At 45.5% G+C, this 17,475-nt stretch overlaps 1 protein-coding gene across 10 annotated transcripts in view; it reads left to right on the top strand.

Annotated features, from left to right (window-relative positions):
* The window catches only part of LOC119173563 (sphingomyelin phosphodiesterase), a 1,093,949-nt gene that overhangs the window by 667,383 nt on the left and 409,091 nt on the right, over nucleotides 1-17,475 (top strand). The window lies entirely within an intron of this gene.

The raw sequence follows: 17,475 nt of genomic DNA, 5'->3' as shown, positions 1-17,475 counted from the left end.
CTTCTACAAAAACTTCGACAATATTCGACGGCAATGTTCGAGGACTTGAGCATTTCGACAGCGCAGTTCTTGCCTCCTCAACTGCGGCGGTTAGTTTCCCTCGTGTTGAGGAGCTGGCCGACGACGCATGGGTAACAGGGAGCGACGACGGGGTGAAGGTGAGCGACCAGACATAGTACGCGGACATTCCCGTGAAGACGAGCTTGACTGAGGGTCATAATTTTCCAGACGGGATGGAGAAAGGTCCATGAAGCTGTTCTGTGTCCCGGCGTCTGTGTATCCCGGCACGCGACGACGGCAGTAACGGGCGATATGGCCAGGGCCGCCGCACGCAAAACAGATGGGCCGGTTATCGCGCGTTCTCCAAGTATTGGCGACGAGGGGACCAGTCCATGCGGCAGACGGGTGTGTCGACGCTGTGGTGGCAATGGGAGGAACCCAGGCGGTGGACGGCTGAGTCAGGGCTGAGGTATACGGCAGTCCCTGGAACGACGGGGGGTGGTGTCGCTGCTGCCGCTTTAGTGCCGGCGCGGTGACGGTGGGCTGCTGCAAGGGCACTGGCATAGCCTCGGAAATCTGCTCCTGGACCACATGTCGGAGCATGGGAGCCAATGGTGGTGGGTGTCGCAGTGGCTGTCGGTGCCAGAGCTCCTGGCGTTGAGCAAAAGGCAGCAGAGAAAGCTGCCGAGCCACTTCCTCTCGCACGAAGTCTTTCATTTGTGCGAGAAGGTTTGCCTGGTCAGCCATAGCGTCAAGTGCGGTCACTGGTTGGATTGTCTGGAATGAGCGTCGCGTCTGAGCTCGTTGCCTCCGCAATTCATCATAGCTTTGGCACAAAGTCACTACTTCTGCCACAGTGCTTGGAGACTTCGCGAGAAGCATCTGGAAAACGTCATCGTCGACGCCCTTCATAATGTGCTGTATCTTCGCACTCTCGCTCATGGAAGCATCGACGCGCCGGCAGAGATCAATCACATCTTCTATATATGATGTGAAAGTTTCACCTCGCTCCTGTGCCCGTGTGCGCAGACGTTGTTCGGCGCGTAGCTTCCGTAAGGCAGGACGACGAAAAACGGCACGTATTGCCTCCTTGAAGGTGGACCAATTCGCGAACTCGGTTTCGTGGTTCGTATACCACAGCTTGGCCACGTCGGTGAGATAAAAATTGACAGTGCCTAGCTTAGCAGCGTCATCCCACCTGTTGGGTCCACTGACTTTCTCGTATGACGACAGCCAGTCCTCGACGTCCTGGTCTTCGGTGCCGGTAAAGATCGGGGGGTCTCACTGATGAACCGGGCCGGGGCAAGTAGTGGCCGCGAGAGGTATTGTTTGTTGGGCAGCGTCAACTTGCATGGTCGACGGCAGGGTGCGAGATCGGAGTTCCAGGTTGTAGGCGATGTGGTTACCCAGCACGATCCACCAAATGTAAAGAGGTTTATTGGGCGAACCAAACGGGCAGGTCGGAGATTGGAGATAGCGACAGGACGAGGAAGATGGAGGAGCTCGAGCGCCGATCTCGTGGTGCCTTACTCTGCGATGATGCTTCTGTTTCCTTTTGTTATCATCATTCCTTCATTATAGTAGTAATGCTCGCAGTTCGATGATAAGTGCCTAGCACAAATTTAACAGAATTATTTTGAACAAGTTCTAGTGCAGTTTAAAGTTTTCCGTGACATGGGTCCTATACTTCGCATGCATATTTCAGTTTGGAACGAACTAATGTTTTGTAGAGCAATAATTTCAGTGATGAGGGAGCTGTAAAAAAATTGCGGCGCAAGTAACCCAACATGCGGTTAGCTTGGTTAACAATATGCTCAATATGAAAGTTCCAGGTTAAGATCGTGGTAAAGTGAATGCCATGGTATTTGTAGTTAGCAAATGATTCTAATTGGATATTGTTAAGAGAATATGGTGATGGGTTGGTTTTAGTACGAGAAACACGCATTGTCTTCGCTTTGTCAGTGTTGAGTTCCATTAGCCAAGTTTTCGACCAATATAACGACAGAGTTCAAATCAGACTGCAAAGTGGTAGCGTCGTTATCAGAGGTTATTTCACAGAAAATAACACAGTCATCAGCCAACGAAAGGAGATTAGATTTAAACAAAGAAGGCCAGTCATGAATATAAATAGGAAGCAAGGCGGGCCCAAGGACGGATCCCTGCAGCACACCTGAATAAACAGGGCTAAATGGAGAGCAAGATTGATTATCGACAACAAACTGCGAATGGTCAGACAAAAATATTCAATCCAAGTCTACAAACTTCTGTCAATGTTTAATTGATTTAGTTTGTGAAGTAGTAGCCCGTGTGAAACATTATCGAATGCCTTTGATAAATCTAAAAATATGTAGTCAGCACGCGAAGACCCATCTAAAATTTGATGTAATTCAAAGTAAATTAGATGGGTTTCACAGGAGTACGACTTGCGAAAACCGTGTTGGGCTGCTGCAAAAAACGATTTGGATTCTAGATAGTTAACCAAACTATTGTAGTTGACATGTTCTAGTATTTTGTAGCAGTTACTAGTTAGAGAAATCTGGACGATAATTACTTGGAATATTTTTAATGCTGGACTTATAAACTGGAATCACCTTTCCTATTTTCATTTCTTAGGAAACGCACCGGCGGCCAATGATTGCTGAAATATTTTTGTTAGTATAACAGAGCGATAAACACCAGGGCTTTTTAAAAATTTTGTGCTTAGGTCATCAAAGCCAGGAGATGAGGAATTATTTAGGTGAGTGATAACTTTAAAGATACCAGAAACATCGATTTGTACTGAAGGCATAGCTGCGCAACTGAGTGTTGAGTTGGAGGCTTCGTAACGGTAGACGCCATGGAAAAGTTTTTTACAAATGTATTATTGAGAAGCATAGCACAAAGGTTGCTGGGAACTGGTTCACCAGATGTGTCGTTTAAAGTCTTGGTGTCGTTGAAAGGAGGGTTTATGGTACGCCAAATGTTTTTAAAGTATGAAAAAAGCATAGACGGAAGCACATTAGATAAAAAATTCTGTTTAGCGTTTTTTATAGCCGAAATATCATCATTGGAAGCAATCTTGTACGCATCCCAACGCGAGTTAGGAGGTAGGCGTATGGCTATGCGATACAAACGTTTTTTCTTGTTCCACAGACGCTTGATATGGACGTTGTACCATGGTGCTTGAGCATGCGTGGTGATGACTCGCTTTGGTATGTATCTATCTATGAGTTCGTGAGCTTTAGCTTCAAACCTGTTCCAGTTAACTTCTACAGAGTTGTCAATTGTACTCAAGAATACATCTGTACACTCGTGAAGTTCGTTACTGAATGCATCAAAGTTGGCTCTGTTGTAGTCAAGAATGGTTTTACATTTTTAGAGCACGCTGAAGCAGTAGTTTTCTTGTGAAAACTGAGCAGCAAGTGATCACTAATTGCACGACAGCAAGTAACAGCAGAGATAAGATCAGGTGTATTAGTTAGAATTAGGTCCAGTGTATTAGATGCGGTCGAGGACAGCCTAGTGGGTTTGGTAACAAGTTGAGTGAGGGAAAAGACAGAACACAAATCCAAGAATTCCTATGCTTCAGTTTAGTATGGCGTTACAGTGGGAGGGGTGGTACAGCATGTTATATTAGGGAAGTTAAAATCTCCTAGAATAATGACGGAGGAAGAAGGAAACTGTGTGCAGATAATATTGAGGACGTCATGCTGTTCACATGTAAAACAAGGCAACGAAAAGGGGGGTCTATAGAAAACACCTAGGATGAACTTTCGATGCCTAATGGTTACCGAGGCCCAGATTATTTCAAATTTGCTGCTTAGAGAAATGCTTGATGAAAGAAATTCGTTCGAAATGGCCCGAAGTACGCCACCGCCTCGAGACTTGGTGTGGGTGCATCGGTAGATGTTGAATCTGGAGGCATCATGAGAAATTTCGGAGTTTCGAATATTTTTACACTGCCAAGTTTCAGTGATTGTGACAACAGCCGCAGAGCAAGAATGTAATAAACCTGGCAGCGAAAGTTTCGCGAAAGAATGAAAAATAGCATGCAATTTTATGAAATGAAATGATGCCCCTGTCTCATTTAATGAATCCCCAAAAGAATGATTCCTTAATTTTGAAGATTACGTTGAATGCAGCATTGGTTGTTTTAGCACTACCATAGGTACCACACAGAAATATCAGCTTCGAGAGATGCCCATTTCTTCTTCGTGGACTTCGAGATGAGCATAGCGGGGTTATGATTGAAAAAAACAGATATATTGCTAACGTGACGCTGAACTCCGTGCCTTCTCAAGTTTGTTAGTTGAGCTTTAGTGTCCTTATCTCAACATTGATGAAGTATATCACGATAATAGTGCTATGCGTAAATAATATTGCTCTTGTAAAGAAACCACTACCTCTGTAGTGCGGAGGTAAGGAAAGCAGCCTCGGCGGTGGAGCTTATACTGATTATTAAGTTTTCACCAAAGATTGGTTGCTTCCATAGGTTAGGCTATAGCTAAGGGGTAATAGGCTGGGTCTAGATTTATTCTTCGCGCAGAGGAGACACAGATGAGACCACCGATAGCAGATCTGTGACCGCTGATAGTCACAGATAAAACAAGGGCCTGCCGTCGTTGACGTAGGCATTCCTTCGGTTTGGGGTCTTCTTGAAACTGCCATTGCCTAATATCCTCTCTTGGTACGTTCTCGTCTCACCGCCATCACTTCGAAGGCACTTGCTAAGCTACTGTAGTCTTTTTTTCATATTTCATGGAAGTTGTGTGCTGGGACTTATTAAATTTCTGCGGTACTTATCCGTTTATGACGATGGTACTTTTGCAACAGGCAGCACAAGTATGTGGCAGATACCCTGCTTTAAAGAGAAGTGACAACAAATTTCAAACTTGAGAAGTGGCGTTCATTCGACTGCTTCGTATGCATGGGTATCTTTGGCGAAGTATGAACGGTGTCTGTTACGTAGAAGTTATTCCATTTCTAGCACAAACGGTGTCAAAAAGCCTAACGGTGCTTTGAAATAGTTGACTATTATGCGAGTAGATGTTTCGATATAAAAACCATGGTGAGAGCGCAATTACACAGGATTCGACGAAGAACAGACAAGGACAGCCAACTAAGTTCATTTCTTGAACATCGTGCTCATATTTCTACGTGTGCTTCCAACGTCCTCGCATTGTCAACAGGCTCCTGGCAAGCATCGTTTTAATGATCTGTCGATCAAGGTATGTTTGGTTTCTGTCTCAAGAAGAGCGCCATTTCTCGCGAAATTAGTACCTTACTTGTTACCACTGCACTTTCGGAGGGTCATGCAAAGAGACTGGCAAAAAAATTTAGGATCTCAACTAGGGTGGCAAGTACGCTTATACTTGGGCTGGCTGAGGGTGGCTACCTTTTTCCGTTAGCCTGCATGGGTGGCGGAGAGGCAGTTCTCTCTACAACGGAAAGCCAAGCGATCGACAGTATACCAATGGAGCTAGAACCACAGGTTGATCCTCGGAGGCATGGCGAAACCTTAGAAGCCGGAGCGACGCACGGGCAGCCTAATCGCTGCCGAAGAAGCTTCTATTCCTACCATTATTAAAAATATTTCAGAGAAGGGCCCCCAAGGAGGAGACCTGTGGTCGCTGGATGGTGTGGACGCACCTCACGTCGGCTCCTTCGTCTACGAGAGACTTCGCAGCCACATGCATTTGGCCTCAATGGAACCGCCTCATCACCAGGAATAAGCGGATACCAGCATCCAGGTGGGCTGATCCTTATTTTAGCACTTTACGACCACTTTTTGCACGTCGTGCTACACGGAGAGGCGCAAGGCCGGGCTCCCCGACGTGCAAAGTGGTGCTAGACGCTACGAAGCTGGTCTCACCAGCAGCTGGAGCGTCCGGTGAGAATACCTAGACAAGCGATATTGGTTTTGAAGAATGAAATGCCTAATTCGTGATGAATCGGCAATTGAAAAGGGTTGGCACACTGTCTAAAGTCGACGCAGTCGAGCCAGACGCACGAACGGGGAGTGCGGCATCGGTGGGGAACGCGATGGCACAAAAGCTGATGCAGAGAATATACCCAAGACGCAATTCAAAACTCAAGATAGACTGCTCGGCCTAATTGAGAAGAGGAGCAGGATGCCTAAGGTACCTGCTGTTATCTATAACTGGATATTAGACAAGAGCATGACTATGCGTGGCTCAGATCGGCTCGACGCAAATAAACGGGTGCATCTACGAAACAGCTGGTATACCGTTCGAGGACAGACAGTACGACGTCATCTGTCCCAACAAGATTCAGAACATCTTAGTGGTGAGCACCCTGGATCCGGATAGGGCTGACCACTACAGGCGAATCAAGCAGATGAACGCCAGAGGCAAGGTACACATGCGAGAAAGCACCCGAAGATACATCCAGGGAAGTCATCAGACGGATTGCTGCGAAGGAAACGCCAGCAAACGTTATATCGGCTTTTGTTACACCTAAAATTTCGATGGTCATCAGTTCAAAGAAAGTTCCATTTAACGACCACAGGGTAACACAATCGAAAGTTGGCCAAGTTGGATATGCATGATATAACTGTCAGTTCAAGCGCACGAACAAACAGAAAGGAAGAGAGGACAAGCGCTTTCTTACAACTAAACGATTTATTAGAAAAGGAAGAACGTATACTCAGGCAATCACAAAACAACGCATGCGTGTGCAGGCAAAAATTACACCCGGGGCACCTCGAGAACACAGGGTAAAAGAAGAAAGATTATCTCGGAACATAATCTAGAAAAGCTAACTCTTTATCGTGAAGCGAAACCGAAGGCTGGCTGACGCATTGTTCAGCTTTTTTTCTTATGTGAAAAGCTTTTGCGAACTCGCGAGTTAATTGATTGTTAGATCGAAAAATCAATTCAGTATCCTGAAAAAGAGGATAACCACCACACTCTCTGCAATGAGCCGCGAGATACGATGCACCCAAGGATTTCAAAGAAGAATCGTGCTCTCTAAGACGAACATTGACACACCTTCCGGACTGACCTATGTACACTTTACCACAGCTAAAAGGAGTCATGTAAACAACGCTTATAGCACAGTCCACAAACTTTTTGTTGTGTTTCATGCGGCATTGCCAAACCTTTCTGCGCATGCGTTAACAAATAGACTGCAGCTTGCTTTTGGCTGAGAAAAGCACACCGACTTTATATCTATTAGCAAGTTGCTCAAGTTCATGCGATGACTTCTGAAGGTAAAGAATCACTGCTATCCTCCTATCTTTTCTACTCTGATCACGACGCCCCGAGCGGTTGCCTTCAAATTTAAGTTTGTTATTCGTGTTGTTACACACGGACGTGATGACATAATTAGGATACCCTGCTTGTACTAGTTTTTTACTTGACTATCAAAGCTCACTTTCATTCTGTGTTGGCAGGAATTTTTTAAAGCAAAACCCAAAATCGTAGTAACAATACTTCTCTTCACTAGATTAGAGTGGTTCGACTTGTAAGTGGGTATAGGCTTTACGGATCTAGGACAATAATACCAGCAAACATACTGTGTTTCTAAGACCAAGTTAAGATCTAGAAATTGCAGTTGCTTTAGACGCGGCGATTATAAGAAAAGTCTCATTTCTTGCCCGTTTCTTTAAAAACCTTGAAAATATTCACAGCATCTCGCATGAAATTTGTGGCCGTAGTGAACAGCAAATCATCGAAGTATTTGAATACGCGAACCGGAAGTCCTGACAAATGCTTTTTGAAGTGCCACATTGATCTTTACGAGAAATATTTCACTTAAAATTGAAGCTACTGAAGAGCCTATGCATATCCTTGATCTCTGGACACAAAGACTACCACCCCAAGCCACAAAGGTTGACTTCAAGTAGAAGATAAGTAATTCCCGAAAACTAGATAAAGAAGTTCCACACTTCAGGCTAAAAGACAATTCATCATTATCCTGCGCGATGCAGCTTTGAACGCTTGCCATCAGCTCATCTTGAGGTATCGAGTAGTGCAAGTCCTCAATGTCTATACTGAAAGCGCCACATTTACTAGAGCTATCGGTGCTCAGAAACTGTACCACCTCTTCGGAATTACTGACACAAAAATGATCCGGGATAGAAAGAGTTTCTAAATTGCTTTGTAGGTATCTCGAAACAACGTTTTGCCACGTGTCTCTTTCAGACACAATCTCCCTGAAAGGCATTTCTGCCTTGTTTGTTTTGATTGAAAAAAATATACCAAGTTCAGATCGTATAGCAGATTTAACCGCGGAAGCTAACCGCTCACAATTCATGTCAGAAAGCAGAGAACAAGCATTTTTCTTCACTTTTGAGCTCTTGCAATTTGCAGGTACAAAGTTCTTGTCGAGTGCTTTCATGGCCCTCTCCGAAAAGGTGCCCTCATGCATAACATCAAAGAAACCTTCCTTGTCAGCTACAAGAAGTTGTAGTGTGTTATCTGCAAAAAATATAGAAATTGGGCGAACTCTGTCCTTGCCTTGTGCGTTCGTCTAAGTCTTAGCAATGACATCCACACACTCCGGAATGCACCTGGGTCACTCCCCTTCCACCAGTTGCCTGGAAACGGACCGTGCTAACGCCAACTTGTCCACCCGCTTGAGTGATGGCTCTAAACGAAACTTGAAATCAAGACCAAGGACATAAAGGTGCTTGTCAGGAAGAGCTGTGGCGCTGAGGTTCAACACTTTTCCAGCTTGCACATGCGACTTCTTTCTCTTTGGAAGTAGTGGAAGAACTTGTCGCCAGAGATGCTCGGCCGTGTCGTAGCCAGTGCGGCACCAGACCCTGTAGAACGGCTGCCAGCTAGTATCATGAATTAAGCTGCTCGACACCTTCAACCAGTCCTTGTAGCTCCTACTTACCAGAGTAATTACGACCGCAGAATTCGCCACAATCTTCTTGAATGCCTGATGGAGGGTCGAAACCATCCACACAAGGCTTGAAGATCGGGAGGACAGTTCTATAGCGAATGTGCCAAGATGCCACTCTTGCCTTGCAAACGCATACGGCAATCATTGAAGGCAGCGTGGCCGGGTCCGATACATTGAGGTCAGGAAACAATTACTGCCCTGGGTACTAGAAATGAATTTTAAGAGAATCGAAAGTTGGGCTAGTTGGATATGCAAGGTATAATTGTCAATTAAAGCGCACGAATAAACAAAAAGGTAGAGAGGACAAGCGCTTTTTCGCAACTAAACGACGTATTAGAAAGGAAAGAATATATACTCAGGCAATCACAAAACAACGCATGCGTGTGCAGGCAAAAAGTACACCGACAGGGTCTCGAGTACCGTGTGCTACACCGGGGTCATCACACGATGTGTGCTCTATCGGAAGCAAATCGAACTTTGCAGACAGTGTAACAGGATCTGCCACAGAGGCGATTCTTGCCCTAACCCAATGGGTACACTCTGCCCTATGTGCTGTGCTTTTAATCCACACAGAGACCACGCGTGCAAACCCAAATGCCGGATGTGCGGCTAGGATCATGCCACCGCGGAAAGAAACTGCAGAGCCAAGGGTAAGGAGCCCTTCATTGGCAAGCAAAAACAGTGGACCAATGCACAAGAAAACCAGAGACAAGCGACTCCTCCAACAACGGAAAATTCCGCTCAAGGTCGAGATCGGGATCAAGGGGACGACGAGGGACGAGTTCACCTCTAGAGGCTCCACCCCTGTCAGATCGCGGTCCAGGTCCGGATCAAATTCAAGGGATTTGAAGTACACAGCCCATATTTGCGCACAAAAAATTACGTGGGTCGTGACCGGCTGAGACTGGGGAGTCAGTTCAACAGACTAATAAAGAACTCTAAAAGCTCCAAGCGCAAAATACCTATATGAGAGAGGTGATAACACAGATAAATGCCAAAATTGAGCAACCATCGCGAGAGGGTACAACCGGGAAACTCGAAAAGTTCACTCCTACCACAGTAACGAATAGCGAAATTCCGATAGGTGAGGATCGCATGTAAGTAACAGCTCCCCCGCTCAAACGAGGGGCCAAAAGTCAAAAGACCGTGGAATCGCAAGTTTCAAGGAAAGATCTCGCTGAACAGAAAAAAACGATATTATTGAGACGACGGTATAATAAATACTAGCCACGATCCAATCGTTAGCTGAGGCCACGACCAATGCATCCATTGATATTGCAGCACTCACGACCAGAATCGAAACAATAGAATGATGTATGAATAGTGCAATGACAGCAACACCTACGGTACATGCAGGATACACTTTGCAATCGCAGCAACAGCACTCCTCAGATAATCCAACCACAGCGACACCGATAGCTATTCTACGGCAAGGTTCATTATCCCTTCGTCACACTCGGCAGAAGGTGAGGGACAGTTTAAAATCTGACAATAGAATTGTAAGAGATACGAGACCAAAAGATACGTTTTTCAACAAGGTACTATACAGTGCAATAAACCAGACGTTTTTTTTTTGCTCCAGGAAACACATGCCCTTGACAAGAGGCGTGTTACCAATCCATAGCCAGCGGATGGGGCGTCAATGATAGAATTCTCATGACATTAGTTAGATGAGAACTAACGGTCGGAACTCATGACTTTGGTGTACAACATGATCATGTAATGACAGCATTCATTCCGCGTAATGCAAGAGAAGTATTTTTATAATAAACGTATATAGCAACCAGACAAATAGGCGACATATCTTCAATAATGTCTTCATAAAATGGTTGTGGTGGCAAGAGGCGCTTCACCTTTAGTGGGCGAAGACTTCACCGCTACACACGAAGCTTTGGGCTACGGCTTCACCTACCATAAGGGCAAACATGTATGGCGAAGTATACTAAACGAAAACTTGACGTTAATCACTGAACCCACCGCACACAAGCGCACAGGTACGAGCGCCCGAAGGGACACAACACTGGATATTACTATGACTAAAAACGCCTTGCGAGCGACGTGGCATGACACGTTCGACAATCTGGGTAGTGACTATATAATTCTCGTGACGACCGAACCGCGCGAGAACGACGCAACTCGGTCATCCAGTCAAACAAAACGGCTTGTTGACCGGGACGAATTTAGAGAGATAAGGCGACAGTCGTCTTTCCCACCCACATCGGAGATAAAGAGCTGCTGTGAAAGCGTAATAAGAAGCACCCGGCAGGGCACCAAATAAGTGCAGACGGACCTTCCCGAGGACAGGCTAAGCTTATACGCCTATGTCTGGGGAAAGATTCACTTGGAGCGACATGGAGGAAGCATAGACACCAAAGAGCGTTACGAAATAAGATCGCGCAACTAGACATGGGCGTTGAGGCTTATTTCGGGAAACTAAACGAGAAACGATCGGATAAGATCAGTAAGAAAATGGGCAGGCAGCTTGAAACTTCCCAAATGTGGAAGTTGCTTCGGTTTCTTTTAGACCTGACAAGTACAGAAATGGAATAGAGGCACGCCATTCGCAAATTAACGCACAGTCACAATGGAAACGAGGAGCAGCCAATTGTTGATATAAAAGTGCTATACGTTGCATAGACTCCGCCTGTGTGACACCCAGATTACTCAGGAGACGCCACTCCAATGCTAAACGAGAAATTCACCAGGGTAGATATAAGAGCGGTATTTCACAAGTTACATCCTAAATCGGCACCAGCACCGGATGGTGTGACGAACCACAATTTCCGAAACCTGCACGAGGACTCTATAGAATACTTAACTGAGTGTATAAACGAGTGCTGGATGAATGGGGAGATGCCCTAGTCATGGAGAAAAGCCACAACCACATTAATTCATAAACCCTGCAAATCGATTAACAAAATGAACCTTAGGCCCATCTCGCTCACGTCGTGCCTGGGAAAGCTAATCAAGAACACCTTCCTCCGTAGAGTAAACTACTACCGTGAGGATTTTGGTTTATCCAGATACAACGCTATAGCACGATTGTAGCTCAAATTTCCAGTCTCAACATGGGACATAGAGCATACAACTATTTCAAAAACTTTCCATTCAGCAAGAAAATCACGATCCCCATAGGTGATACTAAAACAGACCTCTATTAGTTGGGCAGCACCAGAACGCCACAGGGCTCCATGATTTCTCCAATGCTTTTCAATTTTATAATTTTAGGTCTACCGAAAGAACTCGATAAAATTCCAGGAGTTCATCACTCCATCTATGCAGCTGAAATTACCATCTGAATAGCCGATGGTATTGGGGCTACGTAGAGCAGAGGCTTCAAGAAGCCGTAGCCACGGTGGAGAGATAGCTCAAAGGTATGGATTGGCCTTCGATATAGGCCCAAAAAGCGGAGCTCCTTCTGTATAGACCCACACTTAGAGGCAGACTGCCAATATTGTACGCAGGTAGTCACGAGTACGAAGAGATTATAGTCAGCACAGCCGATGGCAACATTACACCTTTAGTTCAGCATATACGAGTCCTCGGATTGATAAAACAATCCAAGGAGACCAACGGAAAACCGTCCACAAGCTACAAAGCGAGGTCACCAATGCGATGAGGCTTGTGCGCGGGGTTACAAACAGACAGCGAGGCATGGGCAAGTCAGCGTCATGTGCTTAGTACAGGCGTTTGTACGAGCCATATGGTCCTACAAGCCATATTACTCACGAACGTTGTGGCTTCCCACGATTGGCACACCATAGAAAGCAATAAAATTAACGCCATGAACAGAAAAGTTTACAAACACTTTTCTTAGGCGTCCCAGAATACGCAAGTGCAGAACTATTCCTGAAACTGTTTATTCACAGTGCGCTAGAGGAGACTGCCGAAGCCCAGCGCGTTTCACAATTAAAAAGGCTGACAGCAACAAAAACAGGTAGGAACATATTAACGAAATTGGTCATTGCATACCGCGTTCAGCAAGGCGAGAAATGCGACATTCCCACCCACATTCACTCCAAAATTCTTATAAACCCACTTCCTGGAAATATGAACACCACCATGAATACAGAACGCAGGCATCACACCGCATAAGCACTGCTGAAAACACAGGAAACAACTGAAGAGTCTGTGTTTGTAGATCCGAGCCCGTACTCCGAGAAGAAAGCGCCTCATCGCAGTGATTGTAGACGCAACCGAAAACTGCGTTAGTGCCTGTACTGTCTTTACGACACGAATTTGAAGAATCTGTAGAGGTGGCCATCACCATGGCCCTCATTTCCACAAAACATTGATACAAAACATTTCGCAAAGTGCCCTAAGCATTCTAGTGAGGAGCCAGGCACTAATGGGTTCGGAAGAACGTAAATATTGAATCTGGTCTCCAGTACACACAAACGCTGGCCCCTACAACCCGAACGAAACGGTTCATTTGCTGTCGAGAGATTTAACCCGCTGCACAGTGCAAGGTGTACCCTTGTTGGGAGATGCTGCTGCCGAAATCTAACCCATATGAAAAGACAGAATCTCCAGCTAGACAGAACATGCCAAGTATCAGCGTGACTTGAGGTGAGTTTTTCCTCCAGAACCTTTTCGGGAGCTATGGCGTACAATACTGCTCATCTGCAATTTAGAATACCACACCTAGGCTATAATAAATGGGCATGTTTACCTTTTACACCACCATTAACATTAACATCTCGCAAGGCCCTTAATTTTGCTGTCGCCTAAGACATCTCGATGGGAAGTAAACGATGTAATCCTTCAGTCAATAAATTTATTATACCCCCCCCCCCCCAAGAGTGTTTTGCATCATACGTGGTTTTTCACTACTATGGGAGTCCTAAGTAACTTAATTCAAGATTCTGCAGCTCACTTTGTTTTGCACTGCATGCGTGATTGGTTGGCCGATCACGGAGACAGTGTAAAGCGACGATGACATATTGAGGCCACATGATGGCGTCAGAAACTTTGGCATCGTTTATGTCATGCTGACGTCATCACGTGATGACTTTTTGCATTATTCACTCGCACAGGCATGCTCGCGAAGAGGGGTGGGGGGTTGGTCGCCTCTCTAGTCTTCTGGGAGGGGGGGGGGTGCAAACAATTCACCCGTATAGATTGGCAACATATACAGGCGGTGCTGCGGCAAGTGGGTGGCGCACTCAAAGTAAGCCCCAAACGTTGACATAATAGGTATGGGGGACGCTGCGATGAATCTTTATTCCCTCCCCCCTGAGAGGCAACCGTGTAATCGTGAGAGCACGCCTATGCTCGTACGTGCTGTCACCGCAGATGCGGGACACCGACGCCGACAGTCAATTTGCGTGTTTCACGAAGAATCTAAGGTTTTTGTCGTAAAATATGACGTGTGGTGTGATTTGTCTCCACCGGATGACGGAAACGTGGTCATTATTTATCTCGCTCGCAACTTACTCATAGATTTTGAAGAACTGTTCCCATTCGTAAATTTCTACAAAAAAATGTTGCTTACGCAGAGAAACAAGACAAATCAAATAAATTACCTTCATGCTATGATTGAATGTCAGAAAACAAGCGTACGTGGGGCGCAAGTTCCTGTCGCGGCTTTCGCTCTGTGTTGAAAAGGCGTAACACTCGGGGAATGGTAACGTGTAAGTAAGTAACTTTAGGGATTCGTTTAGTGTACTCGATGTTTTGGGCTTCGTAAATATACATTGCCTTCAATATTTAAATTGTCATAGTCTTTTAAACGGATGCCTAATAACAAGGGAATATTCTCTTCATGTTTTACCTAATACGAAAATTTTATGCTGACGCAACTCTTCTAGATAAGAACAATCCCCATCCATTTGCCCTCAGGTGACACCAAAACATACAGTTGGTACGCCAGTGTAAAATATATAATATTGCTTGGAACAAGTCTCTCAGGCTAGGGCACGTGGGTAATACGTATTTCTACAGTTTCATAAACTGACGGAACAACTTTACATCTTTAGTTGCTCGACGTATTTTGTTGCAGTGAGTTAATGTGCGAATGTGGACTGCTGCTCTTTGTATATTAATATATCGTTGTGTGGACATAATATAGGTACTTTTCTATATTACGTATGTATTCCATAAACATGGAATAAAATGTGTTATTCTGGTACCAGTCTTTGGAATGTCTGAATTGAAAACAAGCTTGACGCATTGTAAACTTTGTTGCTGTACGCTAGGTCTAAAACGAAATCAGTTTAGATATATGGAGGTGGTAAGGCCGCGTTCTCTTCTAGCTGTTCTCTGTTTTCGAAAAGTAGTAGTAAAGTCTAGCAAGTTATTTAATTGAACATGTTTGTGCGGCTACGAACCACTTGAGACCGTGACTAAAAAAACCCCATATCGGTGGGCAAAGGGTCACTGGTCGCAAGTATTTTAGCTGACTGAAAAAGTAATTTAATTTATTCATTGCTCTTATTTATTGGTTGCATGGTGTTATTACTTTCTTTCCCATGCGATTCAGGTTGTTTTCGTTTTTGTTCCTTTCATGTTACGCATTTTTGCGCACGCACGGCTACCAAAACAGCGTACTCGAACTTTGGGACCAGAACATGGCCGCGTTGAGGCTGTTTTAAATGTCAGTTTCTGCGTTCCCTTGCTGCCCCAGGCACTAGCACAACTCTCAACGATGGGCGAGCTCCATTCCTCATCTCATTATTAAAGTTCAGCATACTTCAAGTGCCCTACGTTCAAATGCACCGCAAAAACTACGGCCTGTAGCAGACGCCCCTCGCTTTCCACGCGTTTCCGAGAGCGGGAAGTCTACGGGTCCGACCAGAGCCACCTAGATTATTGAGAAGGCCTGCTCACTCTCCTCTTGACGTCACCACACCAAGCCCCTCCGCTCCGCTGCTCGCGCAGATAGTACTCACGAGCAAGCGCGAACCACACTCGCTTCAAACAATTTGCGGCTTTCTTTTCAATACTGTGACAGCTGAAGGCGCCCATTACAGCTTTCCAATAACATACTACCATTAAAATTTTGAAGCAAAAAATTAACGTGTGGGCCCGTTGAAAACAAAATATTCTGGCCGCCGTGAAACTATGGCAGTGATATCCACAACCCCTAAAAGTGCAGTTCGAAGAGTTATCAGTATTACTTATTTGCATTGGACATTTGCCACGAAGCACACTCAGCGAGTGATTTATTCTTTCAAGAATACGGTGTGAAAAAAGACAAATATTTGAAGGGGGGTGGGAGGTAAAACATGTACAAGTATTTAACATTCATTTACAACACATAAACAGCATTTAATAAAGGTCTTCGGGATATCTGCCACGTACTACATACAATCATGTGAAAGCCACATAAGCATTGCTTTGTCCTGTAGAACACATTGCACGTTTAACAAAACAAAAAATCATAGTAAAATTGAATTGCTTTATGTCACAGGGATGAATTTAAAGGTTTATTTCAATGTTACAAGTTTTCTCTGCTAAGCTAGTTTAGCATGCACCTGCTCTCTAGTGATGCCTTCATTTCTGAAAACTGCGTAGTTTCTCAACAATGTATTGTTGCGTTTGGTGGGCCACCCTTTAACCGCGGCCTTCAGAGTGCAAAAAAGGCAGCCGCCTCATTTTGTGGAGATAACGAGCAGCGGCAAAACGCCCTGCTGCTTCTATGTACTGAGCGCTGCGTGGCTGAAATTACTATAAAGAGCACCATTATACTTTGGGTCCGCGAAAAGGTGCGACACGTGCGTCTTCGTGCCCCAGTAAAAGCCCGATGCCGAGCTTCCAATAATGATGGAAGTTGGACCACCACGCTGCGCTTCTCTGACCGATGAGCCGCCGACGCTCAAGTCAGTACCAGATATTCAGGTATGGCCCCTCGGAGGCGCCTAGACAAGGATCGCCGTTCGACAAAGCTTGGGTGGTCGGCGCGAGTGGTGAGATGACAAATACGTTTCACCCCGATCGCTGGAAGCAAGATTCTCCAGAGAAGGCAGCATCGCCAGGATGCTGCCTCCTCTGGGTGTTTGGTTTCTGTATGTGTGTGTGTTGGGGCGGTGCCGGCGTATTGACACTCGTGTGTGCTGCAGGACAGTGCCGCATGGACCTATTCCCCGATATAGGGATCCGGAGAGATTTGACTGTATTTAATCAGCCCTCACGGGCTCCTTTGAATTATTCACGGAACTTGTTCAATAGACACCCTTTTTCAATGTAGAGCTTCGGGCCAGAGAGCCTGTGCCATGTAAATATAGCAAAATAACCCTCTCTACGAAGTTAAACCTCCTCCTGCCTTGAAATTTTGATCCCGGATCTCCGGAGCCGCAAACCCCGGTCACAACAACTGGATGGCAGTGGTGCGATGAGACTCAGTGACGGGGAGTGACATGAACCGAAGGTCAGCCAAAAGCACTAGCTCTAAAATACGGCGGGGTGAAGGCAGCGTACCACGACCGCACGTAATCGGGGGAGTGGCTGGCTGTTTGCTTGAGATGTACCGAGTCTTTTAGCCTAGACCGGTTAAAAGACACATATAGCGGACAACTGCCTAGCTTATGTGGTTGTTGTAGTGCGCAGAGCAGTACTCATGGTTTATCTCAGCAAACAGGTTAAGAACGAAAGCTCAGATATTTAGTAGCAACTTCTGAGTTT

Source organism: Rhipicephalus microplus, chromosome 5 (genome assembly GCF_043290135.1).
Source record: "Rhipicephalus microplus isolate Deutch F79 chromosome 5, USDA_Rmic, whole genome shotgun sequence".
Classification (NCBI taxonomy): domain Eukaryota; kingdom Metazoa; phylum Arthropoda; class Arachnida; order Ixodida; family Ixodidae; genus Rhipicephalus; species Rhipicephalus microplus.
The sequence above is the reverse complement of the archived record's forward strand: the minus strand, read 5'-3'. Positions and strand labels throughout refer to the sequence as shown.